This window comes from Asterias rubens, chromosome 20 (assembly GCF_902459465.1).
Source record: "Asterias rubens chromosome 20, eAstRub1.3, whole genome shotgun sequence".
NCBI classification, from domain to species: Eukaryota; Metazoa; Echinodermata; class Asteroidea; order Forcipulatida; family Asteriidae; genus Asterias; species Asterias rubens.
Window position 1 is genome coordinate 5,076,514 of NC_047081.1, and position 18,657 is coordinate 5,095,170.

The window sequence follows — 18,657 nt, forward strand, 5'->3', positions numbered from 1 at the left end:
AATGGAACACAAATGTGGGTTCCCAGAGAATGGTTGGGCTATTACTGTGAGCTGCAGTGAGCATGTTGAAGACGTTTTCCCTTTGGACATACTTAAAAACGGGAGCTTTTATATACTCCATGGCTACATTTTACTTTCCAGAAAATATGATTGGCCTATAATGTTTATTATTTAACTTTCACAGTCTATAAGATAGGAATATTTTATGGAGAACTATTGGCTGAAGTACATGTATACATGGTGTAGGCTTTTACATACTTTTCAGGCTATTGTTCTGGTTTTTCAAAAGGCAAACAAATTTAAGTCGTTAATCAGGAGTAAGAATGGGAGGCCACCTGATAAATAAGGGTAGCCAATTGGAAGAAGTGGTTGGACGGACAAGGCCACCTGATAAATAAGAGTAGCCAATTGGAAGAAGTGGTTGGACGGACAAGGCCACCTGATAAATAAGGGTAGTCAATTGGAAGAAGTGGTTGGACGGACAATATGTTTCAGTAAATAAGGGTAGTCAATTGGAAGAAGTGGTTGGACGGACAAGGCCACCTGATAAATAAGGGTAGTCAATTGGAACAAGTGGTTGGACGGGCAAGGCCACCTGATAAATAAGGGTAGTCAATTGGAAGATGTGGTTGGACGGACAATATGTTTCAGTTAATGGTTTGCTGGACGAAATAGGTTGGACATGGCTTTTCGGAAGGAAAGAGCCAGTATAAAATGGTCAATCAAACGTAATGGGTCGGACACATTGGTTCGTTGGACACAATGGGTCAGACAACTTCAGACACAATGCCCTTAAATATAGACATCGTTTGGTAATTGTGTGGTATAGGAACAAAATAAAAGATGACTGAGCAAATTATTTATCCAAAATAACAGTATAGAAGAATAAAAAAAAAGGAAAACCCATCAATATGCCATGGTTTGTCGGACACAATGGATCGGACAAAATGGTTCAATATTCTTGAAGGACATAATGGTCCAGTTTGGTTAAACTCGTTCTTAACACACGTCGATACACATTTCTTTAGAGCTAGAATTGTTAAGGTTTGGGCTGTGTGAATTAAACATGTAGTTACTTAAGCTATTTAAGGGTGTCTGCCATAACACTTGAGGGCAGTCTGAGTGGTCCATATGCTACGTGAGGTATGGGGATATGGTCAATGGTTTTCGATCTAATTTTTGCACCTCTGTCTATTAGTGAAGTGTGCGTACTGACAAGGGAGACATTATGCCAACGGTTCACAAACAGGACGTCTCAAAACATTGCCGTAAGGAAAACCAATTTGAAATGCAAAAGGGGGCTGGTACTATGATTGAAGTATTTAGCACAAGAAATCAAGAAGAAAATACTATTTTATAAATTGTATAAGAATTTGTTATATAGTAAACGTTTCTACCTCATTGGATTTGTTGAAGGTTCAACACAAATTCAGTTAATCTAGTACTTTAACGAGGTTGATTGACGTATGGTTTTGTGTACCAAGCAAAGTTAAATCACACTAGTATTCAACCATTAGATATGGTACATGAGTACAAACTCTTCAATTCAATTTCTAACCATTCAATTATTAAACCCGCTGTCTTCATATATCAAGGAAATTGCACAAGTTAATTTGTTTTTAATAATATCCTGAACGAAAATACAGAACACAAATAAATTTCAATTAAACACATTGTTTTTTCACTTTTGCTACTTAAACAAATTAATTGCCCCCAGGAAATTACACCTCTAAGCTATAAATGCGTAGCATTTCGAACTATTCGTAACGGTTGTCGACTCGTCAAGGTGCAACAATGAACTAAATCTTTTTTGATGTTGTTGAGATTTTGAAGAAATAGATAAGTAAAGATGAGCATTGCAAATGTAATTTTAATCAATTTCTCAACTCGGAGGGAAATCTGTACTCATTACTCACAACGAAAAGTTACAATCAGTTTTTTGGGTTGCAGTTTTCTGTCGCATCTCTCTGTATTGACAAGAGAATTCATGCATACAATGCACCTGTCATTATTGCACAGGTATTGTTTGTACAGCCGGCGGAAACCCGTTCACCTGCATAAAGCAACCGATCTATAGAGGAAACACTTTATATATTACTGTGAATAATTGGTGAGATGTCGGGATAATGGGAACGATAGGTTTCTAGTACTTTATTCCGGCTTGAAGTCAAATGCAGATGAAGGAAACCAGCTTATACAATCAATTAAGGGCCAAGACTTTGAATTAAATCTCTCGTCAATTACACAACAAGTTTCAGTCTACTCTGATGACTACAGCCAGGAATTATATAAAGCCCCTAAAAATTATGTTAGTATATTAAAGTTGACTTATTCAAATTAAGCGTTGGCTTCCAAAATTCTAACGTTAAATTTTGACATTTAAGTCAATTATGAGACAATATTTTCATTCAATGAATTGTTGGTTTATATGTGTTCGTTTGTTTGTTTGTTTGTTTGTTTGTTTGCTGTTTGTTTGTTTGTTTGTTCGTTCGTTCGTTCGTTATTGGTTAATTGGATGTAGCATGGTTCCTGCGTCAGTAACCATAGTTTGAAGCTGCACTTAACAATTACTATTAGTCCAAGACTATATCGCACAGTAGGAGCCCTAGCAAGTAATAACATCCATTAGGCCAAAGGGATCATACATAATGGTCTAGTGTCTTTCATCAACCATAACAACAAGTTGAGTCATATTCAGCAGTCTCAATACCCTCAAAGCGAATATCAACACGGGGGACTTTAAGGACGAACAACGAGTATATCCCCTGGAGTATTGGAAGCAAAGAGAAACAGGACTAAATAACCCATTGAGTGACAAGAGTCTGAGATAACACGGTGGACATTAGTTTGTTCGTCTCCTCCATGCAGTCTGTCAAAGGCGAAAGGCGTCATTTAACTTTAATGCAAGACACACGTTTTATTAAGGTATTGTCTTTAAACTAGTTTAACAAGAACTTGAGCACGTTTTAAGCCCATTAGAAACACACTGAAGAGCGCCACACTTGACAGATGCTTGATTTCGGATGATCTCCGCAGCCTATAAAGCACTACAAATAGTTATAGAGAAGTGCTCTGTCGGCATACAACAATTGTTTGTTACACAAAACAAAAACCGCTACGTATTCCTTAGTATTTTTCCTGATTAATTGATTTTTCCCTGGTGTGAAACAACATTCAAAATGGATACAACAATACTTTGGCAACCCATACTACCCACAACTACTTTAGTGATACGACCATCATGAGTCTTGCCACCCTAAGCAGACTGGCTGTATGACTAAACATGTTTAAACATGTATAAGTGGAGTATTTTGAATACACGCTCCATACAGTCCCCTTTCGAATCAGCATTGTTTCCGAATCAAAATGTGTTTATTAATCCCGCTTTCCGTTCAAATATCAAATGTAATAATATATCTAAATTGAGCTGTGTACCAGCAGTGTTGTTACAAACTGACGGGTCCTATGCCTTCAACAGACAGAGTTAATGAAAACATCTTTTATTAGGAGCAATTCCTCTGTAGATCATCCAATCTCTTGTGATATGTTTTACTCTTATGTTTTGTTTGTATTGCTTTTAATTTTCCGTAACATTCTTAAATATTTACGTAATTTTTATATCGTAATTTTATCATGTGACTGTATGTTCACTTTTAATATGTTAGTTTAATTGCAGGACCCAAATGGAAACCCTTTATTTTTTACTGATTTGGCTTACCCCAGGTAAATAAAGGAAATACATAAATCAACATATAACTATATCGATTAAAAAGACAATGGAAACTTGTACTTACATGCGATCTTTTCCCGTTACTATTTAGCATTGTGCAAACATGAAAAGTGAACTCAACCATCTGACACATTTTTAATTAAAACTATTTTAATTGGTGCTCTATATTTCTAAATTACGAATTGTTATCCATTTCAGAGGAGGTGCGTCCCAAACATTGACGGCAGCTAACACGCAGTTTATAAACACGTTGACTACAATCTTTAGATCTGAATAAACATGAGACAAGTTTGAATGTCATTTCAATGATGCATCTTTGATGACATTTCTTTATCAGTTTGTCGTGGCTGTGACTCTGTCTTAACATGACAGTGCATGATGCGAAATGTTTAATGTACGGTACAACCCTGTGCATTATGAACAAAAAACACATTGTACCTCAGTACTGCTGAATAAAAAACGAAACATTGTAAAAGTGCAAACACCTAACATTAACCAAAAGAAATCGACCTCAGTTTTTAACAAGGGAAACTAAAATCTGAACTACACGTGCACCTTCAAAGTTTTCCTTCACATTACTTGAAACATATTATGGTTTCAATTCATTTTGTTCACTCCATGTTATTTGTGTATCTTACCAATTTACCAATTGTTTTACTTCATTGCCATGATAAATAAAATAAATGGTTAATCACGGGATTAACTGCTGTTCAGTATAAAATAATAATAATTAATCTGGCTTTCCAATACTAATATTGAACACATTTTTTATAAACACAGATAGCATCAACGTGGTACCAGCTAGGCTCCCTCGGGACTAAGATGACTGTCCCCGAAACCACTTTCTTACTCAAACCTCGCTTTGTACCCCACCCAAAAGCCTGACCTTTCCAGAAATAAATTTGCTACACCTCGTCAATAAATAAGGTGCGAAATACTTTTCTGTTTAATCTTAAAGATTCTCAGGTTCACCAAGAAATTAAATTACACCGTCAAACTGGCACTAGTTCGTGTTTACAACAACAAAACAAACAACTTTAGTTGTATCGTGTATTTAAAAATTCTTGTTTAGCTTAGAAACTCCATAAATTGAAAATGCCAATGCGAAAGTCTTTATTTGGTGGGACTTTGAAATTCCAGCGCTGCTCTGACACTATACGTGTTTAAGAACAGTGTCAAGATGAGGAGTCCAAAGGTGACCGTCTTATGACGCAGCTCTAGGTTGTTGTCAAGACACTTTTAGCTGGTTCCGGAAGATCGCATAAACCAAATCCAGCAAGCAAGTTAGTCCCATACGTGCATTTTGGGCCAGTTGTGTAGCCACGATTCTGTCGTCCATCAACTCATTGATACATTGCTCCGTTTCCCTTACCTGTGTTCAGGGCTAGCGAGATCAAATATTTAGAATTGTAGACTTCTTTCAAGGGGGGGGGGGGGGGTTCGTATCTCTTTTTTGTTAATGTTCAAAGAAGAGAATAATTATACAACAGAAAACAATAATTATTATACTAACAAGAAAATGCAAAAAGCATTTAGGGAATTGTGAGCTAAATCAAAATGGATGAATGAGAACAGTATAACCAATTTTAAAGCGAATTGTTTTCCAGCGACCCATCTTGTTGGTGCACCTGACTTCAGTAGGCATACGTTGCGAATTCATTGCATTTGTTTGTTTAAAAAAACAGCAATTGCTTTTAAACAAGATGGTGTGATATTACAAATGCTGTTGAGTTGAGATGATCGTCATACATTATTGAATTAACTTCAGAGTGAAAATATAAACCTGTACGGTTTGATCAATATTCTGTGGGTAATTTTCGAGCACTTTGTCTCCCAGTTTATTTTCTATACTCTGACTACGAATTAACGTATTCAGTGTTCTGTAAACGTGGAACCAATTTTCATGGAATGCGCAAACGTAATTGGCTCAGATGCCGTCTCGGCGGAGCGCTTACACCAAGCATATTATAACGCTTATTAGATTTTTTTTTCAGCGAGAAATTAGATTTAGGGGCACTGTATTGAGCCTCGAACTAGGCGCACCACGAACCTTAACCAGGTCCTATGTTAAGAATTGGCAAAAGTGATTGCGTTAATAATATAAAGAACCTACACGAATGGCCAAAGGGAAGTTTCGCTCCACTAAGCTGAAGGGATAGATTCGGAAGCTTTATTATTGTGCATTTCTCGATCTGGCTTTGTTATGCACAGGGTTCCATGATGCATGAATGATTTTAATTAGTGAAACCTTTTCTTTCTTTTATTTTCTATGAGACAAATATCATGCCCTCATTTTATTTTGTATAAAGTTTTTTTGGTTTTTTATTAGTCTTTCAGGGGTTAATCAAACGGCTATAAAGACAACATAACATTAAACGATAACAAGTAACGGTGTCAATGACGCTAAGCTTTTACACCAACGAAGTGTAACATGAAAATATTTGATTTGAATCCTATTTACTTTAGACATACGATGTGCAGCCTCGATGCAGCCTCGATATCGTTGCCTGTGCATTAGCAACATCTTATGATAGCAAATGGCAAGAAGTAACAACCAAAAGCTCACAATAGAATTATAGTATTAGCTGAAATAATAACGAACGCGTTGAGTTGAGGTGACAGTATCTTATAACATCCCATTACCTTATAACAGTATATAGTTCTACTCATTGCAACACTATGAGAATCAATGATCGGAAGCAGCTCCAGCAAGACACAACGGGGAGACCCATGCACTCAATATTCACATTCTCAAGATAACAACTGATTATGTCATTTACATGCCTATGGTTTTAGCAAACGAAGTCCACACTTCGACACAAGAATTGCGATATTCTCTGATACAGGGTGATTTTATCTCAACGCATAAAGCGAACCAACGTAAATTAAATGAGACAGTTACATTAGATCAGACTGGTTATATGTAAGTGACTTCTAAGAAGTAGACTACTACATTATTTAATACAAATGTTGAAGATGAAGAATTAAGGCACTTTCCTCTTGTATAATTAATAACTCCTCAATTGGACCTATATAAAAATACACAGAAATGTGTTGGGGGGGGGGGGGTAATAAGTTGACCGCTATCATATTTTCTAGATAGGCCTACATTGAGTCATCGTGAATAAGAGGTATTACAACTACCTACCGTATCTAGCATGCACAAAACCAGCAGGTTCAATGCTCGCCTTGAATCACCGTTAAAGTCTGTACCCATAACAACGTTCTCCTAATGCTTCTGGCTCCAGGGTACGATTACTCAACGCTTCTTTCACTTGACATTTATTATCTATACATCCTTTGGAAAAGCAAAAGCATATTATTGCACCTAGTATTCTTTTCTATGATTTTTCAAAGGTTTATGATAGTGAATCCTTCACGATTCAATATAGGTGTCAAATTACAGCAATAACTACCAAATAAACACCAAGCGAAATTGCTCAGCGAACGGTACGCCCTACTCTGTAGTAGTAGATCAGTTTTATTTTTTAGATCGGATGGTGTTTGATTAACCTGTTTTTTGTGGGTTTTTTTCATTTCAAGCTTATAAGATACAGTTGTTTAATTGTGTTAGACCATTGTTTGAATGCGTTACGACATTTTCATCAGACTCTTAGAACGAAACTTAAACAGACAATTTCAGATGATTTTATGAAAACTCTTTTGATCAGTATATAGGGTAGCCTAGGGTTATGTTTGCAGTAATGGCAAAACCAACTAATTCCAGAGCGGATTATATTATTCTAAAGAAATCACGTTTATTTGATACTTTAGTTGCCTGAGTAAAATCACAGCACAGAGAGACTGTATTATAAAAGAATGTTTTGAAAAAAAGCAGAGTGTGGCCACGTCGCTATATAATCTTGGTAAATATATTGCAGTGTAAGGCCATTGGGCGTGTGTATTTCTTTACCCCCTCCCTTCACTTGTCAACATTGAAGTGATACAGCCCTAGGCAGTGTTTCCTTTATCTTTTAATCTTATGAAAAGACAGTTATATTCATATCAGAGGCCTTCCATAAGCTAATTGAGAAATGCCTTTGGGGTACGTTCCCTCTGTTTATCGCTGAATCGCTAAGGCTTACAAACTTGTATATTGATATGAGTTAGATGCAACGAAAAAACAAACAACTTAAATAATACAGACGTGCTTATTTCAAGAACTTTGCATTGTCCTTGCTTACAGCACATGACGTTTGTAGTATAAAACCCCTCTGCAAGCCACTAGCTTGAGCTGTGGCTCTATCTCGGGATACGTCAGTAATTTTTAAATAATGCATTTTTGGTACTACAGAAAAGAGAGCCACATATAACTCAGGGAGGACTCAACAGACACATCAACGAAACCTCCATATTACAAAGTTAGGTGAAAAACATGTAATAACTGAAAACTACAATGCTAAAAAACAGGTTGACTTCATTTGCAACCTTAAAACTCGGTTCTATAATGCATCGTTTCTTAGTGTTTGTAAATGTACAATTTAAAGGAACACGTTGCCTTGGATCGGTCGAGTTGGTCTTTGAAAAGCGTTTGTAACCGTTTGTTATAAAACGCATATGATTAGAAAGATGATTTAAAAGTAGAATACAATGATCCACACAAATTTGCCTCGAAGTTGCGTGGTTTTCCTTTTACTTTGCAAACTAACACGGCCGGCCATTTATGGGAGTCAAAAATTTGACTCCCATAAATGGCCGACCGTGTTAGTCGACGAGGTAAAAGAAAAACCACGCAATTTCGAGTGATACTTGTGTGGACATTATATTCTACTTTTTAAATAACCTTCTAGTCATATGCATTTTATTACAAACGGTTACAAACGCTTTTCAAAGACCAACTCGACCGATCCAAGGCAACGTGTTCTTTAATAATAAATATTTTAATATAAAGTTGTACATGCTTTAAGCAGTCACACCAAGTATGGTCTACAATATAAACGCAATTAACTGAGCACTTTAATAACTGACCAATATGAAGTACTCTCAGAAACTCATGCTGTTTATGGACTGACACTTTTCATATGAACGAAAAGACTATCCCGGTCTTAATGCAGTGATAAAGGAAGAAGAATTTTCACTGATTGTTGTCTTCAAAAGTAAGGTACGATACTGTTTGTATGTGCCACATTGCGCTAGGGTCGTCAGAATCGAAGCAGACAAAGGCCGAGTCCGAATTTGCGCCTACGGCTACGGTTGTTGCTAAGGGTGTTGCTAAGGACGCCCTAAACCTGAATGCAGGATGACGCGGAAATCTAGACGTAGCCGTAGCTGTTGCCGCTAATTTGGACACGGCCCAAGAGCATGAAGTTGGATATGGCCATCTTACATCCACTCTAAAGAGAACAGACCAAGCACAAACCTTCAAAACATCAAACTCAATAGTCACCTTCTGATGAGGAATCCGACTCTTGTTAATTACCAAGACAGATATTGACTCCGTCAGTGATCAATAAGGTTAGATGAAATCAAGCCACCTTCATCACAAGACGCGTTGACATGTGGCATGTATAGCATGGCCTAGTGTATCAAATGCGTATAGGTGACATCAAGAGAAATCGGTTTGAAACCTTAATACCTAGGCCAAATTTCTAGAAGTCTAGGTTACATTTGATCATTCTGCGCTAACGAACAACATTATTATGTGTTCAACCTGGCACTTGAGCATGAAGAGTAAATGCATTTCTAGGCAACTGAATTGACATGTGTGAAGTTGTCAGACTTCGGAGACTAGTCCTTAAATCTGTTTTTTTTTCTTTCTTTAAAACAAAAAGTCATTTGCAACTAAAGCTATCAAAAACTCTAACGGCAACATTTGTTTTTAAAAGAATATATGGAAACGATATTTTAAAATTACAATTTAAAGACTCGCATAGGCTAATAAATATTCTTTCAAGTTATGCGGGGTTTTTTTGGTATCCACAATAGTATTACGCTGGCTAAAATTTAAGAGGGAAAACAATGTTTCAGAAAAATCACACAATTTTTAAAACCATATTGCTATTTTTGCTAATTTTTTATCCTGTATTTTAATACTTTTCTTGGCTGTACAGCGCTTTGAAACAGTGTTAAAGCGCTTTATAAATTCATTTAAATTAAGTTAAGTTAATTTCGATATTTTGTTTATGGTAAACCATTTTAAAACAAAACAAAATTTCCGAGACAATGTATCCTTTTAATGGCCAAAGATTGATGATAGTAATAATGCTAATACTTGTATTAACAAGAACAATATAACAAATTTGTATGAAGCGCATTTCACAATAACCATATGAATGCTTCCAGGAATGGAGAAGAATAGTCCCTGAAAGAAACCATCAAATTTTGTCGTTTTTGAGCATTTAAAAAAAAAACGATGGTCACGTGATCTATACAACCCAAAAGTGGTTTTGATAAAATCACGTGATCTTCCAGCCGTAGGAAGTAAATTTTACTGAACCAAAGTTAAATATTTGTATTAACAATTAAGACTATGAACTCAGATTATGGATGCAATCTGTAAATAATGGTAAGAAATCGAACGTATTATTTCGCATTCAGAGCTATGCCACCTTATGAAAACACGTGGGCACAGCCCATAAGGAAAAAAATACATTGCGATGGTAATATATATGGTTAGGGTTAGGGTTAGGGTTATACCAGCGCTACCATGTAACTCTCTGGAATACCGAGCTAATTGAAACATCTGACAACTTGCTGGCTCCAAATTGGCGAAGCTTAACAGTATTAAATTTAATTTTGGTTTTTACCCATACACCGTTGTGTGTTAGCACTGTATACTCAGTACTTTCCTGAGTCCTGTGAAAAAATATCACAGGCATGTTACTCGGGTGGGATTCGAACCCACGAACCTTGCAATTCTTACCAACTAGACTACCGAGGTTGCCCGGCAGCTAGAGGCAGTTCGAATCCTATGTTTTGGCAGCGGGTACCGCAACGATATAATATATGTTAAATTTGCATCGGGGATAAAGAATATTAATGTTGGTTTAATACCCATACACCGATAGTGTTTGTATTATTGGGCGGTATAGGGTGCATATAACACACCTCTTGCTTGTTCTGCATTCTGGTTGGCTTAAACACGGTCACGTGGGATGAACTAATATAGTCTGGTGCTCGCGCGCGCGTGATTGCGGGTACTAGTTCCCGAGCGGGCACTAGTCTTTGAAAATAGTGCCCGGCACAGCGCCCTCTCTTGACTTGAACCGTGAACAGCAACTACAAAATTTCTTTTCCGGATTTCTGTTCTTATTTCACATTTAAAACCGAGCTGTGTTATAAAACACATATTGACTGGCATAATTCGGTAACTAGTGTACTACGTCTACCCCCCCCCCCCCCTCGGGCCTGTGAGTGACCAGAAGAGAGGCCTATCTTATAGGTCCATCTTCTGGTCACTCAAAGGCCCCTTGGGGGAATAGACGTATACTAGTTACCTCATTGCCAGTCAATAGGTGTATAATATCAACCGGGTAGGAGAGACTAGGTACGTCTACAAGTCCTATTCAAAAATAGTGTATTTTGACAAATTACTGCCACAGCAGTCAGGCGATATCTGGGAAGATGGTTTTTACTGATGTGTTTGATTGCTTGTGTTTATTTTTACTTGTACCTTTATTGTTTTATGATCACATTTTGTGGATCTTGTTTTATTTTTACCTTTTAATTATTTTTCTTTTTGTGGTTGTTATTGTTGTAAAGCGTATGTGAGCATAGTCAACCTGAGTCTTCAACAGGCAGTTGTTCCTGCTTCTCTGAAACTGGCACATATCCATCCGCTGCTCAAAAAGCCATCCCTCGATTCAAATCAACTCCAGAACTACAGGCCAGTCTCCAACTTACCTTATTTATCCAAGGTCCCTGAACGTATCGTCTTCTCAAGACTTTCGGAATATCTTAAGAAACATGACCTTCTGGATAATCGTCAGTCTGCATAGCGGACCCATCATAGTGTTGAGAATCTGCTCATTAACCTGTCTAATGATATTCTCATTGGTATGGATAAAGGGAGGATCACTGCATTGGTGCTGTTGGACTTATCATCTGCATTTGACACTGTCAATCATGAACTACTTTTAAACACTCTCAATTCACTAAATAGTATCCATGGTCAGGCACTTAAATGGTTCAAATGTTGTTTATCAAACCGTCACAAATTAGTTTGTATCAACAAATGCAGATGATATACAACTTTTTGTGTCTTTTCCACCTTTTCCAAAGTGATGATGTGGTTGCTATACAGCAACCTGTTTACTTGATGTACAAGCCTGGTTAAGCTCGCACTCATTGAAGCTTAATCAGAACAAATCTGAATTTTTGCTTTTTGGTTCCAAAAATAGATGTTCAATCAACTAACATTGCAGGTTCATTTGTAAGTTTGAGTAACTCTTGTAGAAATCTTGGTGTTCAATTTGATTCTACCATGTCCATGCCATGTCAAGTTTCTGCCCTCTGTAAATCAGTCCGTTATACGAAAGTATTTAACTCAATCAGCAACTTAAAAGATTGTTCATGCTCTTATTTCATCACGTTTAGATTGTTGTAATGCTCTTCTCTATAAATTACCCAACATTCAGCTTGCCAGATGGCAAATATTACAAAACACTGCTGTCCGGATTGTTACTTTGTCTAAACGTAGAAAACACATCACACCGGTACTTCAATCTCTTCATTGGCTACCTAAACCTTCTAGAATTGTATTTAAATTACTTTTGCTCGTTTTTCATTGCTTGCATGGTTCTGCTCCTGAGTACAATACTAATTATGTTCGTTCAATATCATCCATCTAGAAATCTTCGGTCCTCCAATTCATTTTCACTGGTTGTTCCTAAAACTCACACCCTATGGGGGGACCGTTCTTTCACACATGCTAGAGCTTCTCTCTGGAACGAACTCCCTCAAATTATTCGTAATATTTCCGATGTACACAAGTTAAAAGTTGCCCTGAAAACTCACCTGTTCAAGAAGTATTTCTTAAATGCATAGTTTGTGTTGCTTTCCATTGTTAATCTTTGTATGATTTCCCTAATTGTTACTTTGCTTTTTTGATCTTTTCTTATTATGTTTTAGTGTGTGCCCGGTATCGCTCGGCTTGGCCTGCACGTTCTTGTCATAGAGAGACCGGCTTTGGCGGGACTTTCTTTTGGCTCAATGCTGCAGGTCTGGTTGTGGTTTCCCTCCTCTGATTTCTTCCCATTGTTGTTGTTTTTAAATGGTGTTATTATTATTGTTTGTTTTCCAGGACGAACGTGTGCAGAACATTACCCACGTTCGTCTTGGGACAAAAATACCACATACCCAGGGTAGACCCAGGGCAGCTAAACGAACGCACCCAATGTAAGTTGCGGCAAAATAAGAGCGACTCACTCACTCGCTATATGCTACGGTGCAACTCACTCACTGGCTATATACTACGGGGGAGCTGCAATGCCTTCAAGATGATGGATGGTCGGAACCGCTCAACTTGCCAGAACTCGGCTGTCACCTACTGACCAACATGCAGTGCATGCTCGAAGTTCACATTATAAGCATGCATTACTTAAGTCGGTTTACAGCAACAAAAATGCTCGTAATTCGGAGATTTTAATTCGCAATTACGAAATAATGATTCAAACAAAACTGATATTTTTGATTACAAGACTACATGGGTCGTTGCGAGATACTAAAAATGTTCAAATAACAGAACATTTTGGTTATGGCGTGCCTCGGCGCCGTACGTAAACACCATGGGTACAGCACCGGCAAACAGAGCCTCGTAGCACAAGCACAAGGAAACACATGGGGTAACAAAGGAACGTTATCACTATTAAAACAGACAATAGTGGACACAATCTGCTGTGATGGGAACTCTCGGTGTTCCAACGGCTCATAAAGTCGGACTGCCAAAAATAGAAAACACACACCCTCCCAATCCTGCTGCACATTAAGTCCAACAACCAATGTCCGACGGCTCATTTGTGTTCGACGGCATGTAGTTCCGAAATTATAACCGTGTATCAAATCATGACTGTTATCTTCCGTCAATGTTATAGAATTTAACAACTTACTCTTTGGTTTTAATCCTGGTCAACCAGCGAAGCTGTGGATGGGTAATGGCGAGGCTGTCATCAGTCTTACACAGCAACACTATGGAGTCCTTCTTCAGATCGAGTTTATTGAGCTCACTTTCCTTCCGCCTAAATTGTGTTAAAAGCGATAACATTAGGTTTACGTTGTACCTGAAACTGTTAAATTAAACACAGTACGTTTCATAAGCACGTTATACCACAGACGCACTTAACTATGGCAGCCCTGAAGATAAATTTAACAATCACGACAAACTTGGCGACTTGTGTCCGAGTCGTGCAGTGACGTCAATATTTACTCGTATATTGGCGTAAGTATACGACTCACGGAATCGCGTCAATATTCACGACTTCTACACAGGTCGTAAAAATGTTGTCATTATTATTGATAATCGGTGTTTTTTTAAGGGCCACCATACTAAATCATTTGCAAACACATAATAAGCAGAGAGGACCATGTTCTAACACGTTCTGAATTATATGCCGAGCATGTGGATTTGACCAAGCTCGTTTGTATTCAAGCTGGATGTTCGTGCAAACATAGATTTTATTGCTTTATTTGTCAATTTGGAAACATGTTTTTTTTGTAAGTCACAAACTTTTGGGTATCGTATTTGTTTCAACCATATTTGCCCACCATTTCGTATTATGTTTTGTCTACGCGTCTGCGACAACTTGTGAACAAAAAGGGTGGCGATACCCACATTTTGTATACGATCGCCTAACTTGTAAATAATGCAGTTTAGCCGCCATCTTAAATTTAAAATGGCTACCATATAAAACACAAATTTAGCGTATATTATCAGCATGTAAGAAACATAGAAAAGCTTAACAAAAATGGTGCAACACGTGATTAGGATTTCAAATTCCTGCATGTCTTCCGTTTTTAAGAGCAAATGCATTATCATCGTGGATTTGTAGTGCCTTATAAAAGTTTAAATACGTTTGATCAATGGTGTATAGGAGTTTCATCACTAACAGTTTCTCTTTTTTCCCCCTTTTTTTTCTTCAATAAATGTAATTTACCAATCCTGGCTTTACATTGATGGTTCTCACAATTTTGCAGACAGTTGGTGCAATAATTATAACAAAAGTTGATCAAAATCACACAGCCATCATTGCGTGTTTGATAATAAAATAATATTATACTTCCACCGTTTACCTCTAAACTCTTGTCACATCATAACATGTACAAAGTACTGTAAGCCCACAAACTAAGTTAATCTTGTTGCAGACGCAGAGTGGTACATTCACAGCGAATCCACATTGTTGAGTTCAACAACTCCCTGAGGAGCGGCTCTTGGTAACCTTTGCTGACTAGAGATTTGAGATTGTCGATATTTCAGTTGACCAAGAATTGATGGCAACCTGTAAAGCTTCAAGACTCGCATCTCAGTTCCTGAAGCATTGCTGTTTTGGACATAAACTATGCACAACGATGTCAAGAACATTTTGACATGCTGTCAATGTTGAAACCATCCTATTCAAATTTCAAGAAACAAAATTAACTGCGTCACGCAAAGATTAGATTATGTGTTCTCTTGAAAATATTCTTCCCCAAGGAAACCTTAATGATCTTAAAGCTCTCGCTTCCATCTACTGCCCGTCCAACATGTCTGTCAATTTTGTGCACTTCGCGTTCTGGTGGACACTTTGATGTCTCTCTCCGTTGTGGACGGATAAAGCATACGCAAAGGAATCAATGCGTCTGCCTCCTCGTGAGAAATAAACCAATACTGGAATACGTAGAGGTTCCATACACGCAAACTGTGCTGCTGCTGCTGAATGCATATTCGTGAAGTTTATGTTTCCGTCAGTACAGGCGTATTTTGTCATTTTAGACATCGTTTCACTATGCGTCATAATGATTTCCAGTGGTACTACTTGGTATAAGATTAAATGTTGATGTAAAACTGAACCGGGTTAGGATCAGTAGACCTTTTGCCGCATGGTCTGAGCTTTCAGAGAGTTGCCAATGAACCTGTCAAAGGTAACGCATCCTTACTCACAGACCTGTATTTCATTAATTGTTTATAAAACAATAATGCTTTAAACGAGATCAAAGCATGTACACGTATACCATCGATGAACCTTTCTTGATAGCTTTTAGACAATCGCCATAACGCACAGAACGTATAAGAGCCCTCCACTCTGTTTAATCTACCACAGATTCATCAAAAGTAGGTTTAATGCTGTTTTCTTCAATGGTAAGAACAAAGGCACTCTTGTCAGTTGATGTCACTCTTGTTACTTATAGGCTAACAGAAAAATGAAATATTTCAAATGATTGTCTCGATTTTATAGACTATCACACATGGGGTGATTGCTGAACTACAAACAATGATGCCAAAGTTGTTCATCTTCTCCTAATTTGTGCAGCTTATTAGAACAACTTTGCAGTGTGTACATAAAATGTATATTTATTTATTTATTTACCCAGGGTAAGCCAAATCAGTAAAACAATAACTGGTTTCCATTTTGGCCCTGCAAACAAACTAACATAATTAAAAGTAAACATAAAATCACAAGATAAAACTACGATATAACAATTACGTAAATATTTAAGAATGTTACGGAAAATTAAAAGCAATATAAAAAACCGGTCTCTATAGATATTTAGGAACTTAAATAGAATTTCATTTATATGAATGGTCTGCACATTTCTCTGTAAATGCAAACTCTTCTTTCTTTTTTTGTACTCTTGTCATCTCCGGAAACAATATTTTCTTTGTAGTTTCTGGAACTCCGTATCAGAACTCCACTGTGCTTGGCATTTAAGAGAATCCCTCTTTGATCATAGCTGAATCGTTGATTATGCCGGTTGGACTGTCGGTGTCCATCAAGCATATTGGAAGCTTTGAATGAGGTTGATTAGCAATCAAGAATAATCGATTGCAGCTCTATTCTGCGTAATCTCCAGTAGTAATAAAAGTAGTAATAAGCTTTTCCAATTCCGTGAAAGAAATGCCATGATCGCCACATGGTGAGAACTCGCCTTGCATTGCTGCGTTACGGGTCGCCGACGTAAGCCTACATTAAGTTTGTTTTCATATTCGCCAACCCCCCCCCCCCCTCCATACAAATTCCTTGTCTTGAGACTGTGGTGAGAAGCAAAAAGAGCATGAAACTCAACAACCCCAGATATCCCTTGAAGAAAACACCCCCACACAAAACCTGTATCCTTTGAGCAGCGGGCACAACACTATAGGGGCAGCAATTGCGATCTGTGTCGGTGATTCTCTTATTTTTGTTTACTGCATTAATACAAACTTGGTATCTGCCGTAGTCTGTAAAGGTATCTGTTTTAAACTTTAGCCGAACATTGTGTTGCTGTTCGGAGTAACATGTAGACAAGTCTACGCGGAAATTATGCCATAAACTAAATATCTCGTATTTATTGACATGACGGTAAATTCAAACTTGTCCATTGTTATAGGTTTGGCTTAAACTGATTGTTGATTTAGGAAGTTTGACATGTGACTTAAAGGCATTTGACAGTATTGTTAATTACTCAAAATAATTGTGAGCATAAAAACTGACTTGGTAACAAGCAATGGAGAGCTGTTGATAGTATGCAACATATAGTGAGAAACGGCTTCCTCTGAAGTAACGTATACGTTGTAGAGAAAGAAGTAATTTTCAACCAAAATATTTGAATCAGGTTTCGAGACATCAGAATTAGTTTTTTAAGGCCCGAAATCAAGCATCTGAAAGCACACAACTTCTTGTGACAAGGGTGTTTTTTCTGACATTATTATCGCAAATTCGACGACCAGTTATTGAGCTCAAACTCTCACATGTTTGTTTTATGTGCATATGTTGAGATACACCAAACGAGAAGACTGGTCTTTGAAAATTACCAAAGGTGTCTAGTGTCTGTAAACTCTCCTAAAGAAGGCGAAGAAGACGTTGCCTAGTTTGGACAGACGGGTGGAAACCGGCTATTCTGAGACGACGCTACTAAACACCAAATACTTCACGATGAACTCCAATAATAAGTTAATTAAACCGTTTTGCACAGAAATGTTCTTAAGAAAAAGTTGTTTATATGTATTTGAGTCATTTCGCTAACAGTGTTAAGACCAGCATCATTCAACGATTTGTGTGCCAACTTGCTGTCTCTGAACGCGGAGCCTTTGGTTTATATATGCAGAGATTCGTAATAACTTATACTGAGTTGTGTTATGTAGTATTATACACAGTATTCATCTTTAAGCAGCAAGTGACAGTATTCATCTTTAAGCAGCAAGTGACCTTAATGAAAGCTGCAGAATTGTTTGGGACAGTTTTACTTTCACTGGTTTTTGTCCTATTTCAAATTGACGAAACAAATAGTTCGCATTTGGCATGTTATTATTCACTTTGCATAATAATGTAAATATATATGACATTTGCCTTAGAATGCTTGTAAGCACTACCTCCAAACAAATTTACTTGAACGATATTTGTTAAGGAAAATGCTTCGTTTGTGTTTGAAGTCTGACGATGTGATCCATTTAGCACTATTTGAATTCTTCTATACCTGCTAGCCCGTATTGCTCGAAATACGACACTCAATCCACATTGCTCAATGCATCCTTCAAATTTCCTTGTGTTTGTATTTGTATTCTTATGTTAAGTATAGTGCCTATCCTTCTTCTTTTTTAAGTGGTGTGGTGTGGCAAGGCGGTTTAGACTGACAGTGGGCTCAAGCTCTGGTGTTGCTCAACAGTAGAGTATGGGCTAGAATCCCGGTCGTGGCACATGTGTTCTATACCATTTTACTGTAATCGTTTTGTCATTTGTGACATTAAAATATCCCGTCAATGATGCATGTTCTATGCTCTGCGCCGTCCAATCCTCGCTACCAACCCAGTCAACAGA